The sequence below is a fragment of the Dipodomys spectabilis genome, unplaced genomic scaffold (assembly GCF_019054845.1).
Source record: "Dipodomys spectabilis isolate Male_0828 unplaced genomic scaffold, ASM1905484v1 ptg000481l, whole genome shotgun sequence".
Classification (NCBI taxonomy): domain Eukaryota; kingdom Metazoa; phylum Chordata; class Mammalia; order Rodentia; family Heteromyidae; genus Dipodomys; species Dipodomys spectabilis.
Window position 1 is genome coordinate 3,024,205 of NW_024871158.1, and position 19,320 is coordinate 3,043,524.

The following is a 19,320-nucleotide window of genomic DNA, read 5'->3' on the forward strand; positions in this document are numbered from 1 at the left end:
AATTCTCTGGCTTAGGACTGTTCACTGGAACTCTAAAACTGCTTTCTATGGGAGAGCTTACTTAGACTCCAGCTTCTCCTCCACCATCTTCCCAGAACTCCCCAGAGTTTGTGATTTTGTTAATCAGAAATAATTTTAACTTATCTGTTGAAATGAGTAGTATAGAAACTAAAGATATTTCCGGTGTTTGTCTGAAAAAGTATATTTTAAAATAATCTATATTCTATGTTTGTATAGCGTCCATAATCTATTTTATTCTCTCCTAGATATAATACATTGAATTCTACATTGTTTTATAACATATAGGTTCATTAATGTGTCCTTTCAGATTGCATTCCATATAGAAACAGTTTAAGATTCCTTTTTTTTCCCCTAGGTCTTTTTGTATTATATTTCTTTGGGATGAAACGACAATGTTGTCTAATTTCAAAAGTTGTGTAAAGGTTATGCTATGTAAAGTCCCTTCTAAGGTGAAAATTTAATACATTGATGTCAAAGTAACTTTTAATTATATGAATTATGTGTATTGTTACACTTGTAATTTTGTAATCAACTTTTTAATAGCTGTTTTTCATTTCTTGCATCTGAAGAATGAAAAACTTTGAATACTTCACAAATTTTCATATCATCCTTGTACAAGTGCCATGTTAATCTCTGTATTGTTGTAATTTTGGTATACCAGCTGCTGAAGAATGTAGTATCCTGTAGATTTAAGTATTTAATGATGAAATATTTATACAGGCTTATATGCTTAGGTGCCTATTTGTAACAAGGAAACGTTATTGTTCCTAAAAATGCTATTAATCTTATTTCCCTAAAATTCTGTGATTAGTTGAAAAAAATATGTTGTTCAGTTGATTGCTCACATTTGCAATTTTTTGTCAATGACTATTTGAAGTATTTTTCATTTAGAATTTGATCATACTTTCAAGTATTTATAGCTAAGTCCAAAGGAGATGGCTTTTTCAAGTACTTATTTATCCAACTGTGCTAGCTCTGTGGAGCCAATGGATTCAAAGTAAGCCTTGTTTAAGAGGTACTTCTAAACATATGCAGCTGAAATTTTCCCAAATGAGGTCTTACTGGCACAAATGTCTACCTGACCCTTTACCCTTCTTCCATGTAGGAACAGACCAACCAGAATATCTTACTTTGACAGCATAGATTGTATTACTGGAACAAAACTAATCTTAGTTACAAGGGATCATAGAGAGATGAATAGTTCAGCCAGAACTGTTCATACTAGAAGGTATTTTATCAAAATATGATTGTTTATGATACCTACCATTTCAAAAGTAGCTAAAGCCAAGAAAGTGAAAAATTGTTCATATGCATGATTACCTAATGTCTTGGCCTGTCTACCTTCCAACCAGGCAGGAACTTAACACTACTGCCATTTTATCACCAAATATTTTCATAGTTGCAAGAGAAGTCCATATATTTCTCTTCATTATTAGGCTTTAAATTGGTAATGTTTTTTATTATTTTTATTTTTATTATTATTTTTATTGTGAACATAATGTACAGAGGGTACAAGGGCAAGATAATGAGTACATTTCTTATCAAGCATTGCAGCCTCCTCCTTTGTTTACCCTTCACATACTTTCCCAGCCTCCCCCCGGCCCCCACCCAATCCTCTCCCCCCACCAAAATTGTAAAGTTCGTTTTCGACATGACAACTTGTACTTCTCGTTGTTGCAACGGGTACAACAGTATCCTTAAACGACTTGTTTTTCCCCTTCTCCTTCACAAATTATACCGACATCAAATATAGTGAAAGCAGGGGTTATAATGTAGGGGAGGGACATACAAAGCAACAAAGAGATAATCTTATATGTGCGTTAGAAACAAATGTATGAAAGAAAAAAAAACACTTAAATACGTATCTAAAGGTTTATTTTCCTAACATCACATTATCTGACCTTTTCTGCTTGACTCATACATATACTAGATATTGCAAATAAGAGAAACCATGGGAGCTATGTTTCTTTGGGCTTGACTTACTTCACTTAATATAATTTTTTCCAAGCCTTTCCATTTCCTAACAAACGGGGCAATGTCATTCTTTCTGATGGAGGCATAAAATTCCATTGTGTATATATACCACATTTTCTTGATCCATTCATCTACTGAGGGGCATCTGGGTTGGTTCCGTATCTTAGCTATGGTAAATAATTCTGCAATAAACATAGGTCTGCTGGTAGCTATAGTGTGGTCTTGTTTTTAAACATTTGGGTAAATGCCCAAAAGTGGGATTACTGGGTCATAGGGGAGCTCTATGTGAAGTTTTTTTAGAACATCCATACTGCTTTCCAAAGTGGTTGAACAAGTTTACATTTCCACCAACAATGCAGTAAGTTTCCCTTCTGTCCACATCCCCTCCAGCATCTGTTGTTATTAGAGTTCTTCATTTTGCCATTCTAACTGGGATGAGGTGGTATCTCAATGTTGTTTTGATTTGCATTATCACCTGCACCAGAATCAACTCCAAATGGATCAAAGACCTTGGAGTCAAAGCAGACACTCTGAAAACATTACAGGATGGAAGAAGAGAAATCCTAGGTCTCCTTGGTACAGGCCGAAATTTTCTTAATAGAGACCCGGAAACACAACAAATCAAAGAAAGGTTGGACAAATGGGATTGGATGAAGTTGCAGAGCTTCTGCATGGCAAAGGACATAGCTAGCAAGATCAATAGAAAGCCCACGGATTGGGAGAAGATCTTCATTAGCCATACAACGGACAAGTGTCTCATATCTAAAATATACTTGGAACTCAAAAAATTAAATCCCCAACAACAAATACTCAAAGAAACAACTGCCCAATATATAAGTGGGCTAAAGACTTAAAGAGAAACTTCTCTGAAGAAGAAAGAAGGATGGCCAATAGACACATGAATAAAAGCTCAACATCCTTAAATTGGTAATGTTTTAACCACAGTGTTTCCTCTTGCCTCCAGGCTGTAAATCTACAAATGGTAAAGCTTTAGGTTTAACTCTACCAAACACTGAGGTAGAGATAATGGAATAATACTTTAAAATAGAGTTGCCTTTGATACCCTAAACACAACAGAACAATGCAAAACATGAGCCTTTTCATTATATTATATTTAGTTATATATTTTATATTTATATGTGATGATTTTATATTTCACACTATGAAACTTACTAGAATTAATTGATAATTTGACAAATAAATTGATATTTATTCCAATAAATAGAATTAGAATATAAATAATTAGGTTTAGAATATATATCAGAATATAAAATGTAGCAATGCAATATTCTAGATACAAACTTGTGATACCTTCTAAGTGTACATGACCTTCTGAATTCTCATGGCAAAAAATGAGTGTTGTTTTCCTCTAATCTATATGGGATTTTATTCTGCTGCTCTGTTTATTGTTTTAACTCGCTGGTCCCAAACTGTTTTTCTCCATATTTCTGAAGCATTCCTACTGCATATGCCCAAATTTTGCTGATATGATGTCTAAAAAATACTTTTCTTCTGTAGGACCCATGGGTCCAAGATCTCAGGTCCCAGTTACCTGTATCATCAGATAACAGGGGCAAGACTTCTCACCTAGACCCATGCAACATGCCAACAGAAAGTAATTGAAGACCTATCTGGTCGTTAATTGGACATAATCAACTCCCAGCCTTTCCTGCATGGTCTGGCTTGTATGTCCTGCTCAGCTTTCTCTCTCAAAGCTGGAGCTCTACCCTCTCAGTCACTGCTCCACTTCTGGTTCACTGGTGGTTTATTGTAGATAAGAGTCTCACCGAGTTTCCTGCTCAGCTGGCTTTGAATGGCGATCTCCTGAGGAGGCTTCAAGTGGCTTTTCTCAGGGATTCACAGAGGAGCCGCTTCACACAAATCCATAGTCTAAATCTCGAGAAGTACTAGAGAAAAACAGAAACAGAAAGATGCATATAGTGTGTTCTAGATACTTAAAGTTGGAGACACAAAACACTCATAATAATTAGATCATTTTATAGGCAAAAGGAGCAATGCAGACAATATGAGAATCACTCCAGATTTCGGTCCTCTAATCCTGAGACAGTAAATTCACTGCAGCTCAATGCTAAGTGACAGAAATGGCATATCCTGTGGATATTTGCTCCAAAATACCGTGACACTCATTTCTCACGTTTGGCCTCAAACTTGTGACCAGAGAAGAAGATGAGGAGAGAAAGCAACTATAATAAACATTGGGTAGTTTACTTATAAATTCAAACCATTGGAATGACCCTGCTAAGAAGTCAGATTGTCCAGATTAAAAAATGAAGAAGAAAGGAAAGAAGGTGTCAGTGGCTGCTGATTGTAATCCCACCTCCTTAGGATGCTGAGATGGAGAGAATCTTAGTTTGAATCCAGCCAGTGTAGGAAAGTCTATGACACTGTTACTTCTAAGAGATCACAAAAAGAACAGCATTGAGGCTATGACTCAAGCTTCATGTACTACCCTTGAACAAAAGGACCTCAGGGACAATGCCTAGGCTCAGGATCTGCCCCCTCAAAAAGAACCTGTACTTCCATGTCATTGTCTATGTATGGATGTATTCCTATTGGTGAAGCTATAGAATAGCTATTATGAATGGCACCAAGCTAGGAAATTTGTATTCAATGCAATAATTTCATAACACAGAGGCTCCTTTCAAGACAGTGCATGTTCCAGGGAACCCCTCACTGTTCCCAGTGTAACCTGAGGGTTTCTCTGCATCCCAGACCTGCTGGAAGAAGTCTCTCACATTGTGTGGACAGGCAGACAAAAGGCCTCACTCTTGTACAGCTGGGTAACAAACAATTCCACCTGAGCCAGTTAGTGAGGATGAGTGTGGGCGTGCTCTGAAGATCAGGAGAAAAGGGTCTCTTTGTACCACAAACTATCTCTCTCCCTAGTGCTCTGTTTTAACAGGAAGCATTCAATTGTGCCACTTTCCATGGCAGACAAAGTTATGTGCACTTATCCTGCCTTTGTGAGACTATGTTTTGTGTTCAGATAAAGTGCTCAATATAATTCAGGAGTACTTCTGGCAGACAACTAGGGCACTGAAGCTAATGAAATGTTTCATTGCCAGCAATGATGGGTCTATGATGCCTCTCCTAGGTTTGGGAAATCCAAGCACATGTTGGATATCACAAAGCTTCCTGTCATCTAGGGCTGGTGAAGCTCATCAGGTTTTGAAACCTTTGACCTCTCCTTGTTGGGCCCTGGGTGGCTAGGTTTTGATCACAAGGCCTTTGTGCTGAGCAGGAGCACAGTGCAGAAGCCCAGTGCTTTACCATTTTGTGTAACAACATCACTTCTGGTCTGTGAGTGTGTGTGTTTGTGTGTGTGGGGGGGGTTGGGTGGGTGTTGGTGTGTGTGCACGCACACACATACATGAGTCCTGGAGCTTGAACTCAGGACCTGAGTACTGTACCTAGTTTCTCTTATAGAAGGATAGCCTTCTCCCACTGGAGCCACAGAGCCTCTTCAGGGTTTTTCCTAATGATGTGGTCCTGAGAAATCAAGCCCAGGGTTTCATAGATGCAAAGCACTCTATCCCTAATGCACTTTCCCAGACCTCTACCTCAGGTTTGTGAGTGTTTTCTGTCTTTTGTTGTTGTTGTTGTTGTCAGTTGTAAGAGTTGAAGTCTGGGCCTGGGTGCTTTCCTTGAGCTCTTCAGCTCAAGTCTTGTGCTCTACCACTTGAGCCACAGCACCACTTCAGGTTTTCTGATGGTTCATTGGAGCTAAGTGTCTCAAAGACTTTCCTGCCCAGGCTTGATTTGAACCATGATCCTCAGATCTCATTCGTCTGAGTAGCTAGGATTACCAGCATGAGGAAAAGCACCCTGCTCCCACTTCAGGTTCTTAGTGGTGAATTGGAGATAATAGTCTCATGGGAGCTTTTCTGTCTGGGATATTTTGGAACCCAGATCTTCAGATCTCAGGTTCCTGAGAAGGCAGGATGACAGACCAGCTACTGACCCCTTGGCCGTGGCTTCTGCTGCAAGGGGGTCCATGGTTCCAAGTGGTGAAGTGCTAGCCATGAGCCCTAGAGGTAAGGGTCAGCACCTAGAACCCGAGTTCAAGGTTCATGGCAGGAAAAAAAAGAAAACATTTGTCCGCAGAAGACAACTCACTAGTCTTCAGTAATACATAATTTTGTACTTGCTATGGGAACATATCTGAGCCTCAATATTCTTGTCTGCATAATCATCTCAGTTGTGGATCCCTTACAAGGGCACGATGTAAGAATGCACCCTGTGAAGGACACAGTACATGTCACTCTTCGCAGGACTCAGCACACAGCATCTTGTGAAACACTTAGCACCCAATGTAGGACTCAGAACACTGCACCCTGTGAAGGACTCAGCACATAGCTCTGTTCCACAAGCTGTCATTAAAATTAGGGTGCTATCATCAATATCACCGTTCTTTAAGGAAAATTTCACAAACTATACAAGTTCACATCTAATGGTTTAATGGGGTGGTATTTTACTTGGGGGAGGTAGTCATGGGGCTTGAACTGAAAGCATGGGGATACTGTTCTAATAATATTTGCTCAAGGCTAGAGCTCTATGACTTGGAGCCACATTTTGAAGAGTCTCATAGACATCCTGCCAGGACTGGGGTTTAAACACCCCGAGCAGCTAAGATGACGGGCATTATCCAGGATGACATGGGTAACCCATGGAGCTGGGTTGCAGTGGTTTACATGTGGCTAAGTCAGGTTAGGTGGCAGCTGTGAGCACCAGACACCTAGCTTGCTCTGTAATGAGCAAGTTCTGTCCTTCTATAATTGCAGTTAGAACATCCTACCTTTTTTTGGTGGCAGTCCTGGAGCTTGAGTAAGAGCTTATACACTGTCCCTAAGCATTTTTGGTCAAGGCTAGCACTCAATTGGTTGAAAGATAGCAGAACTTCCTGTTTTTCTATTTATGTGGCACTGAGGAATTGAACACAGGGCTTCATGATTACTAAGTGAGCACTGAAGCACCGAGCCCCAGGAGTGAAAAAGGTATAAATAGATAGAGATTTCTGTATATAAATATTGTAGACACAAAAAGAGAGATGTCTGCATATTATTAAATTATAGATAATATTAGTACCAATTCTTAGGTATTAAATTATATCTCCATTTAATGATGTGTCCCAGTTAACAATTAATAAAGCATCAGTTAATAATTACTCAATATCAGTATTGTTTATCATATATGTACATATATCCATACGTATAATTAATATTTCATAGAATGAGACAGATGTCTATATATTATTGAATTATGCATCATGTGTTACTACCAATCATTAGGTATTTAATTATGTCTCCATGTAATTTTTATTCGGTTAATTCTTAATAAAATATTAATTAAACTTAATGTACTTCCTATACTTATTGTGTCTAATTTTATCCTAGAATGATTCACTACTAATTCAATGTTTATCATTTATTGTAGTGACAATTCTTCCACCTATGACATTTTTATCTTTATTACATCCTATTACATAACATATAGATTTGCACACAAATTATACATCCTACCTAACACTGAGCACTTTCACAGAAAAGGAAAACATGTGTCACACTCCTCTTATCACTCCAAGATTACATTTTTGGCAGTGCTGGGATCTAAACTCATGGCCTAAAAGGCTCATTTCATGAATGGGTGACTGCCAACCCAGCAGCCTCTAGCCAAATCAACTGCCAGGCAGTCCCCAGTCCCTGACATCCTGCCGCGTATGTTGACTGCAAATTGTGCTTAGTGTAGTTATTCCTCTTTTTTTTGTTTTATTCATTTTCAATTTATTTTATTGACTGCTATTATGCATGGAATATTTACAGCATTTATTACATAGGATATAGATTTGCCTATGTATGAAACTTCATACCTGACACCCAGGACTTTTACAGAAAAGGAAAACGTGTCACCATGGGCTTCTTACTGCACAATTCAATTTTTGTAAGTGCTGGCATCTGAACTCACAGCCACAAAGCCCAATTCATGAATGGGTGAGTGTCAGCACACTAGCCTGGGGCATATGGAGCTGACAAGCAGTTCCCAGCACCTGAGATTAAGCCCCAAAGGTTGACAAAATAAGAACAGACTTACATGCAGAAGGTAGTACACAAATAGATATAGATATTTATAGAGTGCCAAAGATGTCTATACATTATTTAGTAATATAGGCTACATTCCTACCAATTTTTGGGTATTTATTATGCCTCCATGTAATTAATATTATTGTTTTCATATTAATGAATTATTAATTAAATTAACCACTGTCCCTAAACTATTGCATCCATGTAATTAATAGTATTCTCTTAATGTGTCAAAAAATATTCATTAAAATCCATCAGCCTCCTAAAATCAGTCTCTAATTTTATAGTAGTATCATTCAGAAACAACAAATTCAACCTTGACATTCATAATTTCCATCGGTATTCCTGTGAATAGGAACGAGACTCTTAGGATCTCCCTCCGTTGGTAGGGGTCAGGACTGGGCTTCGAACACAGAGTCTATTTTGCCATGTTGGCCTATGGCTTCCCTGGAAGCCCACAAGACTTCAGCAATGCCAGGTTACAAACACTTTTCAGCTGTGCCATTCAGACCCAGGATGATCAACTTGAAAAGAAAAATGTTGCCGGGTGTTTTTGTTTTTTTTTCTTGTCAGCCTTTGAGGACCCAGGTTTGGCTGTGTGTCCAGTGGCTGCAACCCAGCGTAGAGTGATCAAAGCTGAGGCAGAGTTGCCATGCCCTGAGTTCAAGCTCTGTCCTTGACAAAATAAAAATACACACACACATACAGACAGACAGATACAGACATACATTAAAAATATTTAAAAAATTATGAGGTTCCTTGGATTGGAATTCAGGCCATTTTTCTGCCAGGCCTGGGATTTGAACTCAGGGTTTTGGTAAATCTGCAGCACTGTGGGGGAAGGGGAAGCTCACCGAGCTGGAAGACAAGAAATTCAGGCCTGATCCCAGGGGCTGAATTCAAGCCATAGCACTCAAAAAAATAATATTCGTATACATTTAAAATACATGATTTATATTTACATACACATGTTTACTGCATATGGCAGTTAGTGTAGTTATTCATTTTATTTTGTGTTTTAATTATTTATTATATATTTTAGAGAGTATGATTACATGTATAACATTTTTTTACATCTTATTACATAGGACACAGATTTGCCTATCATTCCTTAGACCCAGCACTTTCACTGATAATGAAAACAAGTGGGACAATTGGCTTCTTCCACCAGGATTAAGTTTTGGGCAGTTCTGTTATTTGAACTTCAGGCCTAGAAGGCCAACTTCATGAATGGGTCAATGTTAGCACAACAGTCTGATTCAAATGAAGATGTAGGGCAAATTTGAGGACCTGAGATCAAGCCCTAGGAGTGGTCAATATATAAACAGATAGATGTGTAGATTCAAGTGTGTGTGTGTGTTTGTGTGTGTGTGTGTGTGTGTGTATTTACATATGTATATGCATCTATAAATAAATTTATAGAGAGACAGATAGACATTTATGTAGATTCTAATGTATAATTCTATATAAAGAGTGATGTCCATATCTTATTTTTATATATTCTATTACTACCAATTATTTAGTCTAAAATTATGCCTCCATTAGTTAAACATGGTAGGAAACTTAATAAAGTATTAATTAAATTAATCAATGACCTATATTTATTTCATACAATCTTATACTAGAATGACTAGGTAATTAGTAATTTAATTAGTACATTACAAACATTCTATTATTGTTCCTGTAGATAGGAACGAGTTCTCTAGGATCTTCAGCCCTGTAGGTGGCAGTTCCAGGATCAAACTCAGGGCCTAGGTTTTTGAGTTGGGCTCAGGCTTCACTGACTGCCTACCAGCCTTCGGCCGTGCAAGGTCTCATACAATTTTCAAGCCGAGTCATGAAGACCCAGGATGGTCACAGTGCTAAGGAAACAAAGGTAAAACTGTTGTGTAAAACTTCCTGGTTTTTCCTCTTCCATCTTGGTTGGTTTTTTTTTTTTTTTCTTTTTTCTTTTTTTTGCCAAAGCTGAGAGTTGAACTCTGGTCCTAGGATCCCTGGATCATCTGTGGGTGTAAAAGCTGCACCACCCCAGCCTTGGGTAATCAAGGCTGAGGCAGAGTTGTGATGACCTGAATTCAAGCCCCATGCCTGCACCACCAACAAAGTTAAGGTCCTGGCTAGGAATTTGGACCATTTTATCTGCCAGACCTGGGATTTGAACTCAGGGACTGGGGAACTCTATTTTGCTCTGGGTGAAGTGGAAGCTCACCTCCTGGAAGAAAAAAATTCAGGAGCATTTCCCAGGGTGTGAATTCCAGCCCCAGAACAAGCAAAAATAATATTTATATACATGTATAATGTGTATCATATATATGTATTTGCATAGATATTACATATTGTAACTAGGACACAATATTTCCACAAAAAGGAAAACAGGACAATATTGGCTTCTTACTCACCTATTGTCTTCGGCACTGCTGGGATTTGAACTCAGGGCATGGAGTGACCAATTAATCAAGGTGTCATTGAAAGCACAGCAGTCTCAAACAAATTCACTGCCAGGCAGTTCCCAGGAGTGGCCAATGTATAAATAGGTAGATTTGTAAATTGCTGCAAATTAATATACATATATATATATTTAGAGAGAGATGTATATATATATTCCACTGTATATTTAAACATGTAAATATATTTATAGAATGTGAGATGTCTGTATATTATTAAATTACATGTGATATATTACTAATAATTATTAGGTATTAAATTATTGTTAAATTACTAGGTATTAGGTATTAAATTACGCCCCAATTTAATGATGTATCATGGATTAAGGCACAATAAAGTGCTACCTTGTGTAAAAGGATCTCAGGAACAATGTCTAGGCTCATAGTTCAAGTCTCAGGACCTGCACCAAAAATAAAAAAGAGTCAGTAACTCCATGTGTCTATGTATGTATGCATGCATTTCTATCGGTGAACATACAGTCGTTATGAAGAAAGGCAAACAACTAAGATATTTGCTTTGAATAGAATGATGTCATAGAACAGAGAGTGCTTCCAAGACAGTGCATGATCCTGGTCAAAAAAAATTAAGACCCAGGTTTGGAATTTGCACCATTTTTCTGGCAGGCCTGGGATTTCAACTCAGGGTATGATTAACTCTCTGGCACTGTGGGGAAGGGGAAACTCACCGTCGTGGAAGACAAGAATTTCAGACCAGTTTCCAGGGACAGAATTCAAGCCCCAGCACTGTTAAAAATAATATTCATACATGAGATCTATTTACATACATGGGTTAACTCCATAGGACATTTGTTACCCTTATTTATTTTTATTTATTTTATTTAGTATTATTACATATATAGCATTTATTTCATTTATTACATCTTATCACATGGATTTATTTGCATATGGATTATACATCATATTGAGACCCAGGACTTTCACCAAGAAGGAAATAAATGTGTCAAAATTGGCTTCTTACTCCACATATAAACTTTTGGCCATGCTGGGACTTGAACTCACAGCCCCCAATGCCCAATTCATGAATGGGTCAGTTGTAGAACAAAAGCTTTTGGCAAACTGAGCTGCCAGTCCGTTCTGAGGACCTTCTATGAAGCAATAGCAGTGGTGGATACATAGATAGATAGACAGACAGACAGACAGACAGACAGACAGACAGACAGACAGACAGACAGACAGACAGACAGATAGACAGACAGATAGATAGATAGATAGATAGATAGATAGATAGATAGATAGATAGATAGATAGATAGATAGATAGATAGATAGATAGACAGACAGACAGATGTGTAGTTTGCTATATATATATGAGAGAGAATGTAAGGATATTAAATTATATATATTATGAATTCTTAGTTATTGAATTACGCTTCCACTTAATGAAGTATAATGGTTGAATACTTATTAAAGCATTAATGTAAAAGTAGTCAGTATTCCTTAATTAGGGGAATCATACCATTGTGCTAGAATGGAAGACATAATCCAATACTTTTTGTGGGGCATTCTATAAGAGAATCATGAAATAACTGCAAATTTAATAGTTACTTTTATAACATTCCAATAAGCATTCCTATAGATAGGAATAATTTTCTCAAGATCTCCCACCATTTGTAGGTGGTAGTCCTGGCATTTGAACTACAGACCTGGGTAGTTTACTTTGAAATACAAACCATTAGAATGACACTGTGAAGATTTCAGATTGTCACGATGAAAGAAAAGTATGAGAAGAAAGAAACTCAGGTGTCAGCAGATCCTGCCTGTAATACTAGTTCTTCAGGAGGCTGAGAGGTAGGGAATGCGGGTTTGAATTCAGCCAGGACAGGAAAGTCCACCACATTCTCATTTCTGAGGGATCACAGGAATACAAAATCTCCATGAGTGGGGCTATGGCTCAAGGGCAGAACACTATCCTTGAGCAAAAGGAGGTCAGGGACAGTGCCTAGGCTCATAGTACAACCCCCGCAACAGCCAAAAAAAAAGCCATTAACACTATGTCTCCCCATGTATGTATGCATATATTTCTATCGGTGAAGGTCCAGAGTCCCTATGATGAAAGGCATCCAGCTAGGAAATTTGCTTTGAATAGAAGGATTTCATAACACAGAAAGTGCTTTCAAGACAGTGCATGTTCCGGGGCTCCATTTGCTGTTCCCATTTTAGCCTGAGGTTTTCTCCTCACTGGGGACTGCTGGAGGAAGTCTGCCTCATTGTTGGAACAGACAGACAAAAGCCCTCACTCCTGTACTGCTGTGTAACAAAAAACTCTATTGAGGCCAATTAGTGAGGAGGAGTGTGGGCTGGCTCTGAAGGCCAGGAGAAAAAGGCCTCTTTGTACCCCCGAGCTATCACTCTCCCCAGTGCTGTTTTGACAGGAAGTCTTTATTTGTGCCACCTCCCATGATAGGCCAAGTTCCCTGCACTTATCCTGTCTTTGTTAGACTATGTTTCAGTTTTAAAATAACCTGCTACAATTAAGTCAAGGGTCCTTCTGGCAGACAACGAGGGAGCTGAACCTAATGAAATGACTCATTATTGGCAATGGTGCCTCCCTAGGTTTCTGGAAGCTTGCTAAATCTAAGCACATGTGTAATATCACAATGTTTCCTGTCATCTAGGGCTGGTGAAGCTTATCAGATTTTGAAACCTTTGACTTCTCCTAGTTGGGCCCTGGGTGGCTAGGTTTTGCGGTTGAACACAGGACCAGGGTGCTGATCATGACCTCAGAGCAAAAGAACTTTGCTTTACCACTTGGTGTCACAGCTTCACTTCTGGTATCTTCGTGTGTGTGTGTGTGTGTGTGTGTGTGTGTGTGTGTGTATACACCAGTCCTGGAGATTGAACTCAGGACCTGTGTACTTTACCTGAGTTTCTCCTGTACAAGGATAGCATTCTACCACTTGAGCCACACAGCCACTTCACGCTTTTTTCTAGTGATGTGGTACTATGGAATCAAACCCAGGTATTCATACATGCAACACACTTTACCCCTAAGACATATTTTCAGTACACCACTGTAGGTTTCTTTCTTTCTTCTCTTGGAAGTTGGAAGAATTGAAATCTAGGCCTGGGTGCTGTCCTTGAGCTCTTCAGCTAAAGCCAATTGCTTGAGCTACAGCACCCCTTCTGGTTTTTGGTGGGTCACTGGAGAGAAGCATCTCAAGGAATTTTCTGCCCAGGCTGGTTTTGGACCCGTGATCCACAGCTCTCTGCCACATGAGTAGCTTGCATGACAGGCGCAAGGCTTCCACTTCAAGTTTCTAAATGGTGAATAGGAGATAAAATGTCTCATGGGACCATTTGTGTCCGGGATAGTTTTGAACCCAGATCGTCAAATCTCAGCTTCCTGAGTAGGCAGGATGACAGACTTTAGCTACTATATGCCTAGACCCTAACACTCTGTTGCAAGGGGTCCTTGGCTTCACGTGGTAGGGCACTAGCCATGATCCCAACAGGTAAGTGTCAGTGGCTAGGTCCTGAGTTCAAGGTTCATGACTGAGAAACTTAAACCAAAAAAATTGTCTGCAGGAGACAACTCACTAGAGTTAGGTACATACATAATTTTGGCCCTGACAGGGGCAAATCATCATCTTACTTGTGGAGCACTTACAAGAACCAGATGAAAAAATGCACCGCGTGAATGATTCAACACACAACATCTCCTGAAGGACTCCATCACATAGCTGTATCCCACATGCTGTCATTAAATTAAGGTGCTTTCATCAGTATCACCATTCTTTCAGAAACACCTCACAAACAGTCCAAATTTAGATTTTAGAGGGATGGGGTTTTGGGGGGAGGGCATCAGCCATGGAATTGCACTGAAAGTTTTGGGGTACTGTCCTAAGATCTTTTGCTCAAGACTAGAGCTCTACCACTTTGAGCCACAGCTCAGAGTTTCACAGACATCCTGACAAGGCTGGGTTTTAAACCCACCAGTGTCAGATCTCAGCCTCTGAGTATCTTGGATGACAGGGGTAAGTAAGCCAGCAGCATCCGGTTCTGTGGACCTGGGTTGCAGCTGGCTAAGTCAGGTTAGACGGCAGCTCTCAGTACTAGACTCCCTCCTTGCTCTGTGATGAGGTATTTGCAGCCCTATCCTTATATAGTTGCAGTCAGAACATTCTATCTTTTCCTTTTTATTTTTTGTTTTGGAGCCAGTCATGGGTCTTGAGTAAGGGTCTAGACACAGTCCCTAATCATTTATACTCACAGTTAGTGCTAAACTGTTTGAGCGACAGCACAACTACTGGATTTTCCTATGCACACAGTAGTGAGGAATCGAAACCAGGGATTTGTACGTACTAGGCGAGCACTCTATCACTCAGCCCCATTAGTGACAAGTGTATAAACAGATAAATGCTTAGACTTGTAGATAGATAGATATATAGATAGATGGATAGATGTATATAACGTGAGATGTCTCTATATTATGAAATTGCATATAAAATATTACACCAATTATTGGCAATTAAATTATTCCTTCCTTTTTTAAGCATCATGATTGAATACATAATAAAATATTAATTGAAAATTATTCAATGTTGTATAATTGTGTATAATTTTATAATATATATATAATTTTATAATCGTACACTAACTACTAATGTAATTGTTACTTTTACAACATTCCATTCGCACAGATGTATATTGGAAATTGTTTCTTAGAATCTCCTGCCATCCCGGCAGTCCAGGATTAGATTTCCAGGCTTAAGTTGCCGGTTTCCGCTTGGCTTCACTAATAGCCATCCAAATATCAACAATGCAAGGTCATGTACACTTTCTAGGCATTATCATTTAGACTCAGGATGGTCACAATGCAAAGAAAAAAAAAGTAAATCCACCTCCTTGAACTTCTCAGTTTTATCCTTCTCCTTTTTATTTTTATTTTTGCCAGCCCGGAAATTTGAACTCGGGACCTAGGATCCAAGGATCACCTGAGGCAGAGATACCAATACCTGAGTTCAAGCCCGGTGCTTGGCCCAAAACATAATAATAATAATAATAATAATAACAATAACAATAATAATAATAATGCCCTGGCTTGGAATTTGCACCATTTTTCTGGCAGGCCTAGGATTTAAACTCAGGGTAGGGGAATTCTGAGGCACTGTGGGTGAAGGGGAAGATCACCATCCTTGAAGTCTAGCAATTCAGACAAGTTCCCAGGGCCTGAATTGAAGCCCCAGCACTATTAAATATGATATTCATATATTAGATCTATGTCATATGGGTTTACTCCATATGACACTTATTACCCTTATTTATTTAGTATTATTGTACATGTAACATTTATTTTATTACATCATATCACATATACTGAGACCCAGGATTTTCACAAAGAAGGAAAAAAATGTGTCAAAATTGGCTTATTACTCCCTGAATAAATTTTTGACCATGCTGGGATTTCAACTCACAGTCTACAATGCCCAATTCATAAATAGGGTCACAGCCTTAGCACACCAGCCTCCAGCAAACTGAGCTGCCAGGTAGTTCTGAGGACCTATAATCAAGCCACAGTAGTGCCATATATATATATATATATATATATATATATATATATATACATATATATATATATATATACACACATATATATGTATATATACCTACATACATATATATATATATGTATATACATACAGAGGGAATATGATATTATTAAATTCTATATATAATTACCAATTATTAGTTATTAAATATTCCTCCATTTAATGAAGAATCATCGTTGAATACTTACAAAAGCATTAATAAAATATCAGTCAATATCCTTAATCATACCATGGTGCTAGAATGGAAGATATAAATTCAATAATTTTTGTATGGCATTCTAAAATAGAATCATGAATTAATTTCAAATTTACTTATTACTTTTATAACATTCCATTTTATAGCATTCAAAGGAATAGGAATGAGTTTGCAGGATCTCCCTCTATTTGTGGGTGCCAGTCCTAGCATTCGAATTCCAGGCCTGGAAGTTTTCTTCGAATGCAAACCATTGGAATGACACCATTAAGATTTCAGATTGTCACGAAAACAAAGAACAACAAGAAGAAAAGTAAGCCAGGTTGTCAGTGGTTCCTCCCTGTCATCCTAGCTCCTCAGAAGGCTGAGATGCCAATTTGAATGCAGCCTGGGCAGGAAAGTCCGCGACACTTGTATTTCTTAAGAGATCACAGGAAAACACAAGAAATAAACAAACAAAATCCCTGAGTGGTTCAAGTTGCAGAGCACTACCGTTGAGCAAAAGGAGCTCAGGGACAGGGCCTGGATGATGGGCTTTCAGCAGGTTGCCCATGCCCAGCCCCCCAACCTGGGCAAGCTGGAACAAGCCCTCAAAGAGTACTAAGTCTGCAGCTTGAACAAAGCATCCTTCCCTGCCATTTAAGAACTGAAGCCACGAAGGCTTTGCCTGGGCTGGTGTGTGCAACTGGGGTTGAGGAACCTATGCAACTCTATTTTACTGAAGACCTCAACTCAGTTCTGCCACCGTTGACCTATTCCAGCCACAGACAGTCCTGGGAACACTAGATGCCATGATGTGGATATATCTGAAAAAGCCTTGCACAGACAATTTTGGGAAACACATGGTGTTTGCTTAAGGCAGGATGTCAAGGTATTAGAAACTCCAGAACAGCCCCTTCTGGGGTCTGGTGACCATTATCTAAACCAGACACCCTGCAGTTTAGCACATATCCTCTTGAGACTTCCCTGTGGTACAAGCCAACCAGTTTAAAGCATGTCAGCCCCCTTGATCTAACCAAGAACTTGTTTCTGGTCCTTTCCCACTTTGTAGTTCGCCAATCATAATATATAATTGTTTTATGATTTTCCCACAGTGTGTGGTGATTTGTTAGAAGACGCTATGGTGTATGCAAAGTCCCTGCCTTCCCTAAAAAGTGTATAAAAGGTGCTGTAAACCTCGGTTGCTGCTATGTAAGTCTGAGGGGACCAAGCTTGAGCTTGCAATAAAGACTACTTTGCTTTTACATTGGTGGTGGTCTCTGGTGGTCTTTTGGGTAAGGATTTCTGAATTCAGCTTTACAGTGTGTGCAATGGGTGCATTATGTTCTGGCTGAGATGTCCCATCAGAACACCTAGCAGCCAGCCACTGCCTCCAGGGAAAGCTGTAGGAGTTGTCGAAGATTGTGTCTCCATTTCCTCTATCTCTCTGTAAGATGTGAGCCTAGACCTCTGGGGCCTGGTGGCCATCACTCATTCATTATTCCTTATTGCAGAGTCTCAGGCTGGTCCCAAATCCTGACAAAGATAGGAAAGAGTCAGCGATTTCTGTGCCAAAAGCGGTAATCCAATAAATCCCAGCGTCATAGCAGCTTTTAGAAATGAGCCTTCGTCTGCGAATGTGGCTAACTGGTATGCCACGGACCGGCTCTGTCGGGACAACGGAGGACACCTAGTGGAGAACTGGAATAGGTGGGGAGATGGCAAACAGACAACTCACACACAAGAGGAGTGGTTGCTGAGTGCGATTTAATGCAGAGGATAACAAGCTTTTATAGCAAAAGTCTCCATGAGAAAGGGCAAAAGGTTACACAATCCTGCTGCAAGGCTTCGTTCTTGGGTGGTCACCAGCTGGTCGCCTGATCTTGTTTTGTGGATGACGAGCTATGATGATAGGCACTTGTTTTCGGCTTTACCTCTATTTTTAAGAAATACAATAGGTTTCGATGTTTATCACCAATTAACCATTAACCAGAGCATATGGGCAAGGTGCTGAACAGAAAGGCATGAACTCTAGTACTTCATAGTTACTTTTGTTTAGTTTTGTACTTTATACGTTTCAAATATTTTCTAAGCAATTGTGCTTAGAGAGTTCCCAATTTGTGGCCAAAAATCATGATATTCATTATACGTAGTTAAATCTGGCCATATATCAAATTTAAGCTCATAGTGTCTTTTCTGTTACCCTTTCACATAATCGTTTACTCTTTTCTATAGAGGCCTTAACTGTCTCATAAGATCTTTCTTGTTCCTTCTTTAATAGTAAGCACCAAGGAAGCCTAGATCTAGCAAGTCTCTCAGTAAATGAAAGAGAGTAATAGGAAGTTATTTCTCCTAAGTAGTTTTCCCAACGGTTGCCATCCTTATCATACACACGTGTTAAAAGGCTATGGATCTGGGGGAAGTTTTTGGGGTCTTCTAGATAATGGAGGATCCCACCATTTTCCTCTGATAAGCCATTGCCTCCATTTATCTACCAACCTTTTTTGGAATCTTATTTAGCTTTTGGTCTAAATATCCTTGTACACCTTTTTCATCTACAAGACATCTATATGAATCTATTGTATATGCTTTAGGATTAAAGAGAAGTCTCCAATAGCCATACACTCTTTCTGTTCTAGCCGTGCCTACAGCTTCTTGTAAATCCCATACAAACAATTTCTTTTGCTGAAGTGACGTCATGAAACACCCAATACTTTTATATTTACTTATGACTTGTCTACTAGCCTCCACAAGAGGGGCTTTCAGGGTAGCACTTAACTCTGGTGAGTTAGTCATATTCTTAAGACACTCATCAGATGTTGGAGTCGTCAACACTTTTAAGAAAGAGCCTTGAATAAGGGAACGTTGAGCATGAGTAAGTACAATGAGCAGCAGGAACAGTAAAACATTAATAGGCACTCCCATACAGTTAAGAAAAGAAATACAGGAACAGAAACACATCTTTTCCAGGGGCTTGCCAGCCTTTCCAGGAGGTAGGCCTCTTTGAAGTCCCATTCTATGAGGTAGACTTCGGTGAAGTCC

At 39.0% G+C, this 19,320-nt stretch overlaps 1 pseudogene; it reads right to left on the bottom strand.

The window, feature by feature from the left end:
- Positions 1–594: 594 nt before the first annotated feature.
- LOC122098620 lies at positions 595–695 on the bottom strand (annotated as a pseudogene).
- Between the last annotated feature and the right edge of the window lie 18,625 nt (positions 696–19,320).